At 45.0% G+C, this 10,332-nt stretch overlaps 1 protein-coding gene across 1 annotated transcript in view; it reads right to left on the reverse strand.

Annotated features, from left to right (window-relative positions):
- The window catches only part of ATOSA (atos homolog A), a 145,214-nt gene extending 136,604 nt beyond the window's left edge, over nucleotides 1-8,610 (reverse strand). The window contains exon 1 of the mRNA XM_053595135.1: nucleotides 8,521-8,610. The gene's annotated coding sequence lies outside the window, so the exon portion shown is untranslated. The remainder of the gene's footprint in view (nucleotides 1-8,520) is intronic.
- Nucleotides 8,611-10,332: the final 1,722 nt, after the last annotated feature.

Genomic DNA, 10,332 nt, shown 5'->3' on the forward strand with positions numbered 1-10,332 from the left:
GAGCTGGAATATATTCTACTTAGTAAAGTATCTCAAGAATGGAAGAAAAAGTATCCAATGTACTCAGCCCTACTATGAAACTAATTTATGGCTTTCACATGAAAGCTATAACCCAGTTATAACCTAAGAATAGGGGGAAGGGGGAGAGGGAGGGAGGGGGGAAGATGGATGGAGGGAGGGTGATTGGTAAGACTTGTGGTGCATCTTACAAGGGTACATGTGAAACTTAGTAAATGTGGAATATAAATGTCTTAACACAATAACTAGGAAAATGCCAGGAAGGCTATGTTGACCACTGTGATGAAAATGTGTCAAACGGTCTATAAAACCAATGTATGGTCCCCCATGATCACATTAATGTACACATCTATGATTTAATAATAAAAAATAATAAAAAGAAAGAAAAAGTACATACAGAAACATATGATAGAGTGATAGAGGTGATTTCTCCAATCACTGTGGGGGGAAAGGGGAGAGGACTTTCTTTTGAGACAGAGTCTCTCTCCATTATCTGGGCTAGAGTGCCCTGTCCTCAGCCTAGCTCACAGCAACCTCAAACTCCTGGGCTCAAGAGAACCTCTGCCTCAGCCTCCTGAGTAGCTAGGACTACAGGATGGTGCCACCAGGCCCCACTATTGTTTCTATTTTTGGTAGAAACATGGTCTTGCTTTCTTCAGGCTGGACTCAAACTCCTGACGTCAAGGGAATTCCTGCCCTCAAGGGATTCTCCTGCTGCCACCTCCCAGAGTGCTAGGACTACAGGTGTGAGCTACCTCACATGCCAATACGAACTTTTAAGATCTCAATACAACTGAATAGCAAAAGAATCACTTAAGCCCAAGAGTTTGAGGTTGCTGTGAGCTGGTGTGCAACGGTACTCTACTGAGGGTGACATAGTGAGACTGTCTCAAAATAAATAAATAAATAAATAAATAAGATCCTTTCTTCACACTATACACAAACTTTAAACAGATCGGGTATCTGTCTAAGTGTGAAACTATGTTAAAAAAGAAAATGCAATGAATTTCTCCATGTATGGATATAAGAAAAGGATTTTGAATTATGATTCAAAATTCAGATGCAATTAAGAAAACAATACACGGCTTGGCGCCTGGGGCTCAAGCGGCTAAGGCTCCAGACACATACACCTGAGCTGGCGGGTTTGAATCCAGCCCAGGACCGCCAAACAATGACAGCTGCAACCAAAAAATAGCCGGGCGTTGTGGTGGGCACCTGTAGTCCCAGCTACTTGGGAGGCAGAGGCAGGAGAATTGCTTGAACCCAGGTGTATGGTGTCAGGTGTATGTGTTGGAGGTTGCTGTGAGCTGTGATGTCACGGTACCCTACCCAGGGTGACAGCTTGAGGCTCTGCCTAAAAAAAAAAAAAAAAAAGAAAGAAAAAAGAAAACAATACACTTGACTATAAAATTTTTTAAATTTTTAATTGTACAAAAAAAAAATGCCTTAAGCAAAATTAATATACAAATGACAACCTGGGAGAGAATTTTTGTGACATACTACAAAAAAAGTATAATATCCTATCCCAGCTGGGAAAGGTAAACAGGCCAACCCCTACCCTTCCAACAGATATCCAACCCAGGGAAAGGAATGTCCCAACCCCCACCTTCCTAACCTTTAAAATCCCCCTTCATCTTGACCCATGTGCTGACTTCCTTCTTGAATTCAGCTCACCCTCACCAGGGTGGAATAAAAGCCATGGTTGCTCACACAGAAAAATAATAAATAAAAGTATAATATTCTGAATATATAAAGAAATTAAAAAATAGAGAAGACCAAACATCTTATAGAAAAATGGGCAAAAGACATGAATTGATAATGACAAAAGACAGAAAAGGTGCTTAGTTTGAATCATAAAAAGTCATTGTCCTGGCCAGGCTTGGTGACTCACACCTATAATCTTAGCAGACTGGGAGTTCAAGGCAGGTGGATTGCCTGAGCTCAGGAATTCAAGACCAGCCTGAGCAACAGCAAGACCCCAGCTCTAAAAAAAAAAAAAAAAAAAAAAAATAGCCGGACGTCATGGCAGGTGCCTTTATTCCCAACTACTTGAGAGGCTGAGGCAAGAAGATCACTTAAGCCCAAGAGTTGGAGGTTTCTGTGAGCTGTGACTTTACAGCACTCTACAGAGGGCAAAACAGTAAGACTGTTTCAAAAAAAAAAAAAAGGAAGAAAAAAGAGTACTATGCACCTATGTTAACAAAAAAGGAAATGTTCTATGAACTGATTCAGCATGACTTCCAGGATATATTATTAAGATAAAAAAATGCAAAAGAATATCTATAGTATGCTACCTTTCTTTTTTTTTCTTTCACCGAGGGTGACAAAATGAGACTTTCAAAAAAAAAAAAAAAAGTGATGGGGACACGTTAAAAGGAAACAAAAACCAGTTTGAAAGAGCCAAATATGGGCAAGTTGAGCATTAAAATAAATAAGTACAATAATGATTATAACCCACTGAATAAAAATAGGAATTCCTATGTCCATACAGATAATAATAATTCAATAAAAGATAATAAAACACTGATACACGCTACACCATAGATGAACAATGAAAACATTATGCCAAGTAAATAAAGCCAGTAACTAAAGGTCACATACAATCCGACCCTATTGAAATGAAACCTGCAGAACAGGCAAGCCTAGAGAAAAAGTAGATCAGTGATTCCCTACAGCTGGAGACATGGAAGATGACTCCTAAGGGCAGGGGGTTGGAGGGTGGAGTGATAAATGTTCTAAAATTGATAGTAGTGTTGGCTATGTAACTCTGACTATACTGAACATATACATTGAAAGGGGGAACAGTAGGGTATATGAATTATATCAACAAACCTTGACAAAAACAAATGGTAGAGAAGGGAAGACTCTTCCTTACAACAGAATGTCATTTTTTTTTTTTCAAAGAAGTAGGGTCTTGCTATGTTGCCCAGGCTAGTCTCAAACTTCTTGGCTCAAGTGATCTTCTCACCTGAGCCTATTAAGTAGCTGGGACTACAGATGTGCACCACCACACCCAGTAACGAAATGCCATTTGGTAAATGTAGATGCAGTGGTGGTATAATTAGAAAATTACCATTTTAGGGCAGCGCCTGTGGCTCAGTCGGTAAGGTGCCGGCCCCATATACCGAGGGTGGTGGGTTCAAACCCGGCCCCGGCCAAACTGCAACCAAAAAATAGCCGGGCGTTGTGGCGGGCGCCTGTAGTCCCAGCTGCTCGGGAGGCTGAGGCAAGAGAATCGCTTAAGCCCAGGAGTTGGAGGTTGCTGTGAGCTGTGTGAGGCCACGGCACTCTACAGAGGGCCATAAAGTGAGACTCTGTCTCTACGAAAAAAAAAAAAAAAAAAAGAAAATTACCATTTTAGAACCATTCATGGTAAAAAGATCAGTCTGAACAAAAATGGATGCTAAATCTAGGAGAAAAAGTTTGAGGAGTAACAGGATATTTGCATGGTCTCATTGTCTTTCCACAGATTGTTTATTGGTTACAAAGGAACAAGTAGTAAATATACAGTGAAAAAAATAGATGGTGACTAGGTAATTAAAATTAGCATCACCCAATAGAGACAGACAGATATCATATGCCTCCAGAAGTGATAGTCTGAGGACACAAAATCACCTACGAAATAATCTAGCTGAGGATACACATGAGATAAATCAGTTCAAAAACATAAAATAACTGGTCTAGGGCGGCACCTGTGGCTCAGCGGGTAGGGCGCCGGTCCCATATGCCGGAGGTGGCGGGTTCAAACCCAGCCCCGGCCAAATTAAAAAAAAAAATAAATAAATAACTGGTCTACATTCTTTTTTTTTTTGAGACAGTCTCACTATGTTGCCCTTGGTAGACTGCCGTGACGTCACAGCTCACAGCAACCTCAAACTCTTGGGCTTAAGCACTTCTCTTGCCTCAGCCTCCCAAGTAGCACCCATGACAACACCCAGCTATTTTTTTTGTTGCAGTTGTCATTGTTGTTTAGCTGCCCGGGCTGGGTTCGAACCTGCCACCATTGGTGTATGTGGCTGGCACTGTAACCACTGTGCTATAGGCACCCAGCCTGGTCTACATTCTTTAAAAAAATGTCAATGCCATGAAAGACAAAGAAAGACTATTCTAGATTAAGAGTGGCAGCTCATGCTGTAATCCCAGCACTTTGGGAGGCTGAGCTGGGAGGACTGCTTGAGGCCAGGACTGTGAGACCAGGTTGGGCAACATAGCAAGACCCCATCTCTGCAAAAAAAACAAAAACAAAAATAAACAAAGGCGACAAAAGAGACAGGATTCAATCCTATTTTGGTGGGAGAAAATTATTTGGACAGCTGACATAATTGGAATATAGACTGTAGGTTAGATTAAAAACAATAAATCAATATGGAATTTGGGAATTTATTAACTATATTGTAGTTACATACATGTTCTTAGGAAATATACATTGAAGGAGCATGGTAATTGCCACCTATTCTCATATAGTTCAGGAAGAAATAGTAAAATAGTTGGGGAGGATAGGAGAAAGAAAAGGAGGAAAGAGAGAGACAGAATATTAAAGCGAAAGTTTAACAATAGCCTTTTTTGTGAGAATGAAAAATGCTCATTAAAGATACAAAATTACATTGCTAAAGTCAGTTTGCCTCTCATATGTGAGCCTTGAAATGCAAATTTGCTTTGGATAGCCAGGAACACTCTAGCCCCAAATCTACACCATTCCTTTGGCACAGAAACCTTGTTACCAGAGGCTGAAACCAAAGCAAGCTTAGGGATGTTTTCTGGAATCTCAAGAAAAGAGTGGAGTTACCCTGGGAAAAGTATGGTGAATATCAAATTAGAACAGTAGTAAATAGGACAGAATGAAAAATGAACAAAAGGAGGGAAAGAGGTTGAGTATGGCTCAGGTCAACCCTACTTTCAGCAGCTTGGGGGACTATGGATTCTACACCCAGTTTATCCTTTCCAGACAATTTTCTCCTCTCACCCACATGTCCCTGCTGTCCTCTCACAGCAGAAAAATCAGGGAAAGAAGGAACATTTTCCTTCAGGTTCCAAAGGAGAAATCAAGTACACTTTTGTTTTGTTTTTTTTGTAGAGACAGAGTCTCACTTTATCGCCCTGGGTAGAGTGCCGTGGCCTCACACAGCTCACAGCAACCTCCAACTCCTGGGCTGAAGTGATTCTCTTGCCTCAGCCTCCCGAGTAGCTGGGACTACAGGCGCCCACCACAACGCCCAGCTATTTTTCGGTTTGCAGTTCGGCCGGGGCCGGGTTTTGAACCCGCCACCCTCGGTATATGGGGCCGGCGCCTTACCGACTGAGCCACAGGCGCCACCCATCGAGTACACTTTTGAATCTAGCCCTGTGTTGAGGCTGTTTCCCAATACCCATGTCTATGCTAGGATTCCTAGGGAACCAAACTGCTCCATGGAATCATCATTATTAAACTGTGGGACAGGCTGAGAAGGGTGGCTCACACCTGCCGTCCCAGCACTTTAGGAGGCTGAGGGAGGAGGATCACTTAAGGACAGGTGCCTGGACAATATAATGAAACCCTATCTCTATGAAAAATTGGGGTGACAGGATTGCTTGAGCCCAACCCTTTGAGGTTGCAGTGAGCTATGATGACAGAGCAAGATCCTGTCTCTAAAAAAAAATTTAAAAACTAAAAATAAATGGGGCGGTGCCTGTGGCTCAGTCGGTAAGGCGCCAGCCCCATGTACCGAGGGTGGCAGGTTCAAACCTGGCCCCGGCCAAACTGCAACCAAAAAATGGCTGGGCGTTGTGGCGGGCGCTTGTAGTCCCAGCTACTCAGGAGGCTGAGGCAAGAGAATCGCTTAAGCCCGGGAGTTGGAGGTTGCTGTGAGCTGTGTGAGGCCACGGCACTCTACCGAGGGCCATAAAGTGAGACTCCGTCTCTACAACAACAACAACAAAAAATATATATATATATATATATATGTATTTAAAAAAACTAAAAATAAATGATAGGACCCAAACTTAGTTGCTTACATGATTTGTGAAGCTGAGTTTGCTTATAAGAATGACTTTATAGGGCGGCGCCTGTGGCTCAGTAAGTAGGGTGCCGGCCCCATATAATAGGGGTGGCAGGTTCAAACCCAGCCCTGGCCAAACTGCAATAAAAAATAGGTGGGCATTGTGGTGGATGCCTGTAGTCCCAGCTACTCGAGAGGCTGAAACAAGAAAATTGCCTAAGCCCAAGAGCTGGAGGTTGTTGTTGCCTCGTTTCTGTCTTTACAGTGAGAATAGTTGTACTTGTAACATCTACCTCACAAAATCATTGGGACTGGAGAAATAGTTTTCTGTTAAACTGTGTTGGGGGCGGCACCAGCCACATATATCAGGGGTGGCAGGTTCAATCCTGGCCCCAGCCAAAAACTGCAAAAATAAATAAACAAACAAACAAACAAACTGTGTTGGGGGGTGTCTATAGCTCAGTGGTTAGGGCGCTGGCCACATGCTCCAGGGCTGGAGGGTTCGAACCTGGGCCTGCTAAACAAACAAATAAACAAAATAGCCAGACACTGTGGTGGGCACCCTGCAGTCCCAGCTACTGGAGAGGCTGAGGCTAGAGAATCACTTAATTACAGAGTTTGAGGTTGCGTTAGCTAGGACTTCACGGCAATCTACTGAGGGTGACACAGTGAGACTCTGCCTAAATAAAAATTAAAAAAAAAAAAAAGGAAAGAAAGAAAACTGTGTTGGGAAAGAAATATCATAGCATCAATTTAAAATTGTATATATTTTTTGGGCGGCGCCTATGGCTCAGTGAGTAGGGCGCTGGCCCCATATACTGAGGGTGGTGGGTTCAAACCCAGCCCCGGCCAAACTGCAACAAAAAACTAGCCGGGTGTTGTGGCGGGCGCCTGTAGTCCCAGCTGCTCGGGAGGCTGAGGCAAGAGAATCACATAAGCCCAAGAGTTGGAGGTTGCTGTGAGTCCTGTGACTCCACGGCACTCTACCGAGGGCGGTAAATAAATAAATAAATAAATAATAAAATTGTATATTTTTTTGTTTCAGGCAATCTGAACAAATTCTCCTCAGAGCCTCCCATCGAACCCTTAAGTCACTCACCACCACAATATTATTATTATTATCCGACTGCTCACAGACAGCTAATTGTCTTATTGACATATTGTGGGAGTCATTTCCCTAGCTCCCTGGTAGAAAGAGGTTTCTGAGTTAACCAGAGACCACAAACCCAAATGCCTCCAGGGCCCAGTCAGGTAACACAAGTCAGGGAAGCTGGCTGGTGTGGGAGGTGAAGATGGCAGAGAGAGTGGTGAGAATTGCACCAGTAGAAAGGATCCCCTTGGGCGGCGCCTGTGGCTCAGTCGGTAGGGCGCCGGCCCCATATACCGAGGGTGGCGGGTTCAAACCCGGCCCTGGCCAAACTGCAACCAAAAAATAGCCGGGCGTTGTGGCGGGCGCCTGTAGTCCCAGCTACTCGGGAAGCTGAGGCAAGAGAATCGCCTAAGCCCAGGAGTTGGAGGTTGCTGTGAGCTGTGTGAGGCCACGGCACTCTACCGAGGGTGGTAAAGTGAGACTCTGTCTCTACAAAAAAAAAAGAAAGGATCCCCTTTCTGAAAGTCGTCTTATTATTTTATTTATTATTTTTTTTAGAAACAGAGCCTTACTTTGTTGCCCTTGGTAGAGTGCCGTAGAGTCACAGCTCACAGCAACCTCCAACTCCTGGGCTTAAGCGATTCTCTTGCCTCAGCCTCCCGAGCAGCTGGGACTACAGGCGCCCGCCACAACGCCCGGCTATTTTTTTGGTTGCAGTTTGGCCGGGGCCGGGTTTGAACCCGCCACCCTCGGCATATGGGGCCGGCGACCTGCTCACTGAGCCACAGGCGTTGCCCTGAAAGTCTTCTTATTAAAAATAAAAAGTTAACCCTGCGCAAAACAAAGAACACATCCAGGCAAGTGGATCGGTGTGGGCCCCTGTACATTAGAAGATGTTTAAATTCCTTTTCCACTTGCAAATCCCTAGATGGATTATTTTGAAGTTTTACATTTACCACGGAAACTGCCCCAGAGTCTCTTCCCCCAGTACTTATTAACCTGAATGGCTCGAGCTGGTCACCTATCATTGCAAAGTCATCGGCTGTAATGTAGTAGAGTTGTTACTACGGAACGAGAAGTCTACACGAAATGTTTCTCAAATTTGCAAAACTTTCCTCCAAAGCTCTAATTCTGCTGTCTCTCTTAAAGGATCATGCTACTGGCTTAAAAACTACAAGTTACCACAATCACCTTTTAACATAAAATGCACACGAGTCCCTTTCAGGCTTCCGGGTCTACTCCCCAACCTCCTCTTCAATCTCCTTGAATACTCCAGATGACTCTCTCACCTCATCCTACTACAAAGCTTTCTGTCCCCTTGTCCTGCTAGCCTCTTTAACCTCCCCCCCTCGCCACGCGCCCCCACGCATTCCTTCTCATTGTTATCTCTGTACCCCACAGCCCCCTTTCTACCCCTGCCTTTCTCTAGGCACATACCTACGAACTCGCGTCCACGCCAGCCGGGAGTTTTCTCTGCCTCCGAGAGAGAGAGATGTGAGCTGAGAGGCCAGCGACGGTGGCGGCGGCAGCAGCAAACAGCAGACTAGGTCGGGCTGCGCCTACTGTAAATAGAGCAAGTCGGAGGGCGGAGTCTGTGGGAGGGAGGAGCCCGGAGGGGAGTTAATTAGTGACACTCGCACTTCAGGGCTCCTTGGTTTGTTGAGAGTGGGGGCCCTTGAACTGGCATAGCCTGGCTAACCCAAAATAGTTTTGCTATTAAGGCCTGGTTTTCAATACCGCAGCCGGATTCCTCTCCGGATGGTTTTTATTGTTATAGTGATAATGATAGTGAACCTAATACCCTAACATTCGTGTTGCTGTGTTGATATCTGCCCCACAGGAAGGCAGAACTAGACTTGTCTAGAACTAGTGAGATGTGGACCACTCCCTGCTGTGCTGTATTGCTGACAATTGTTCTCCAAGAAAGGCGGCCTAAAGGGCAGGAATCCTAAAGTTCAGCTACTCAGTAGGGAAGCCTGAGAGTTAGCGCCTGCAAGATTGCAGCTGAAACTAGTCAAGTTTCTGTTCTTGTTGTATGTGTAATTCCATGTTATTTTAGGTCTATGAAAGACAGGCTTGGGCCTACCCCAAGCCCCTTGGATTCTTTTTTTTTTTTTTTTGAGATAGGGTCTTGCCTGAGCTGGAGTGCAGTGGTGTCATCATAGCTCACTGCAACCTCAAACTCCTGTGCTCAAGCCATCCCCCCTGCTTCAACCTCCCTAGTAGCTGGGACTAAGGGTACATGCCGGCACTCCAGCTAATTTTTCTATTTTTCATGGAGAGGGAGTCTCACTCTTGCTCAGGCTGTTCTCAAACTCCTAGCCTCAAGAAATCCTCCCACCTCAGCCCCCCAAAGCACCAGGATTACAGACAGGTGTAAGCTTCTTTGCCTGGCCTTCTTAACTATTGTTACATGCCTGCTTTTCCTGGAATCTAGTCTCTCTTCTGGCTATGGGGCCTTCTGTGCTCTCTCCTGACAACTGTACCCCCTATTGTGTGACCTTTTTCCTACTATGCCCCTGCAACACTGTCTTTTCAATGTGTCAGATAGCCTAAATAAACCAAGTTGAATTCTGCCTCAGGGCCTTTGCACTGGCTAGTTCTTCTACTGGAACATTCATCTCACTGCCTTCCTCCTTTATTTAAATTAAATATCTGGGGCAGCACCTGTGGCTCAGTCGGTAAGGCACCGGCCCCATATTCCGAGGGTGAGGGGTTCAAACCCGGCCCTGGCCCAACTGAAACCAAAAAATAGCCAGGCGTTGTGGCAGGCGCCTGTAGTCCCAGCTACTCGGGAGGCTGAGGCAAGAGAATCGCTTAAGTCCAGGAGTTGGAGGTTGCTGTGAGCTGTGTGAGGCCACGGCACTCTACCGAGGGCAATAAAGTGAGACTGTCTCTATTAAAAAAAATAAATAAATAAATAAATAAAATTAATTAATTAATTAAATATCTGTTTTCCTGCTCAGCGCCTGTAGCTCAAGTGGCTGGGGCACCAGTCACATACACCGGAGCTGGCATGTTCGAATCCAGCCTGGGCCTGCCAAACAACAATAACTACAACTAAAAACAGCCGGGCAGGGCAGCGCCTGTGGCTCAGTGAGTAGGGCGCTGGCCCCATATGCCGAGGGTGGCGGGTTCAAACCCAGCCCCAGCCAAACTGTAACAAAAAATAGCCGGGCGTTGTGGCAGGCGCCTGTAGTCCCAGCTACTCGGGAGGCTGAGGCAAGAGAATCGCGTAAGCCCAGGAGT

Source organism: Nycticebus coucang, chromosome 6 (genome assembly GCF_027406575.1).
Source record: "Nycticebus coucang isolate mNycCou1 chromosome 6, mNycCou1.pri, whole genome shotgun sequence".
Taxonomy (NCBI): domain Eukaryota; kingdom Metazoa; phylum Chordata; class Mammalia; order Primates; family Lorisidae; genus Nycticebus; species Nycticebus coucang.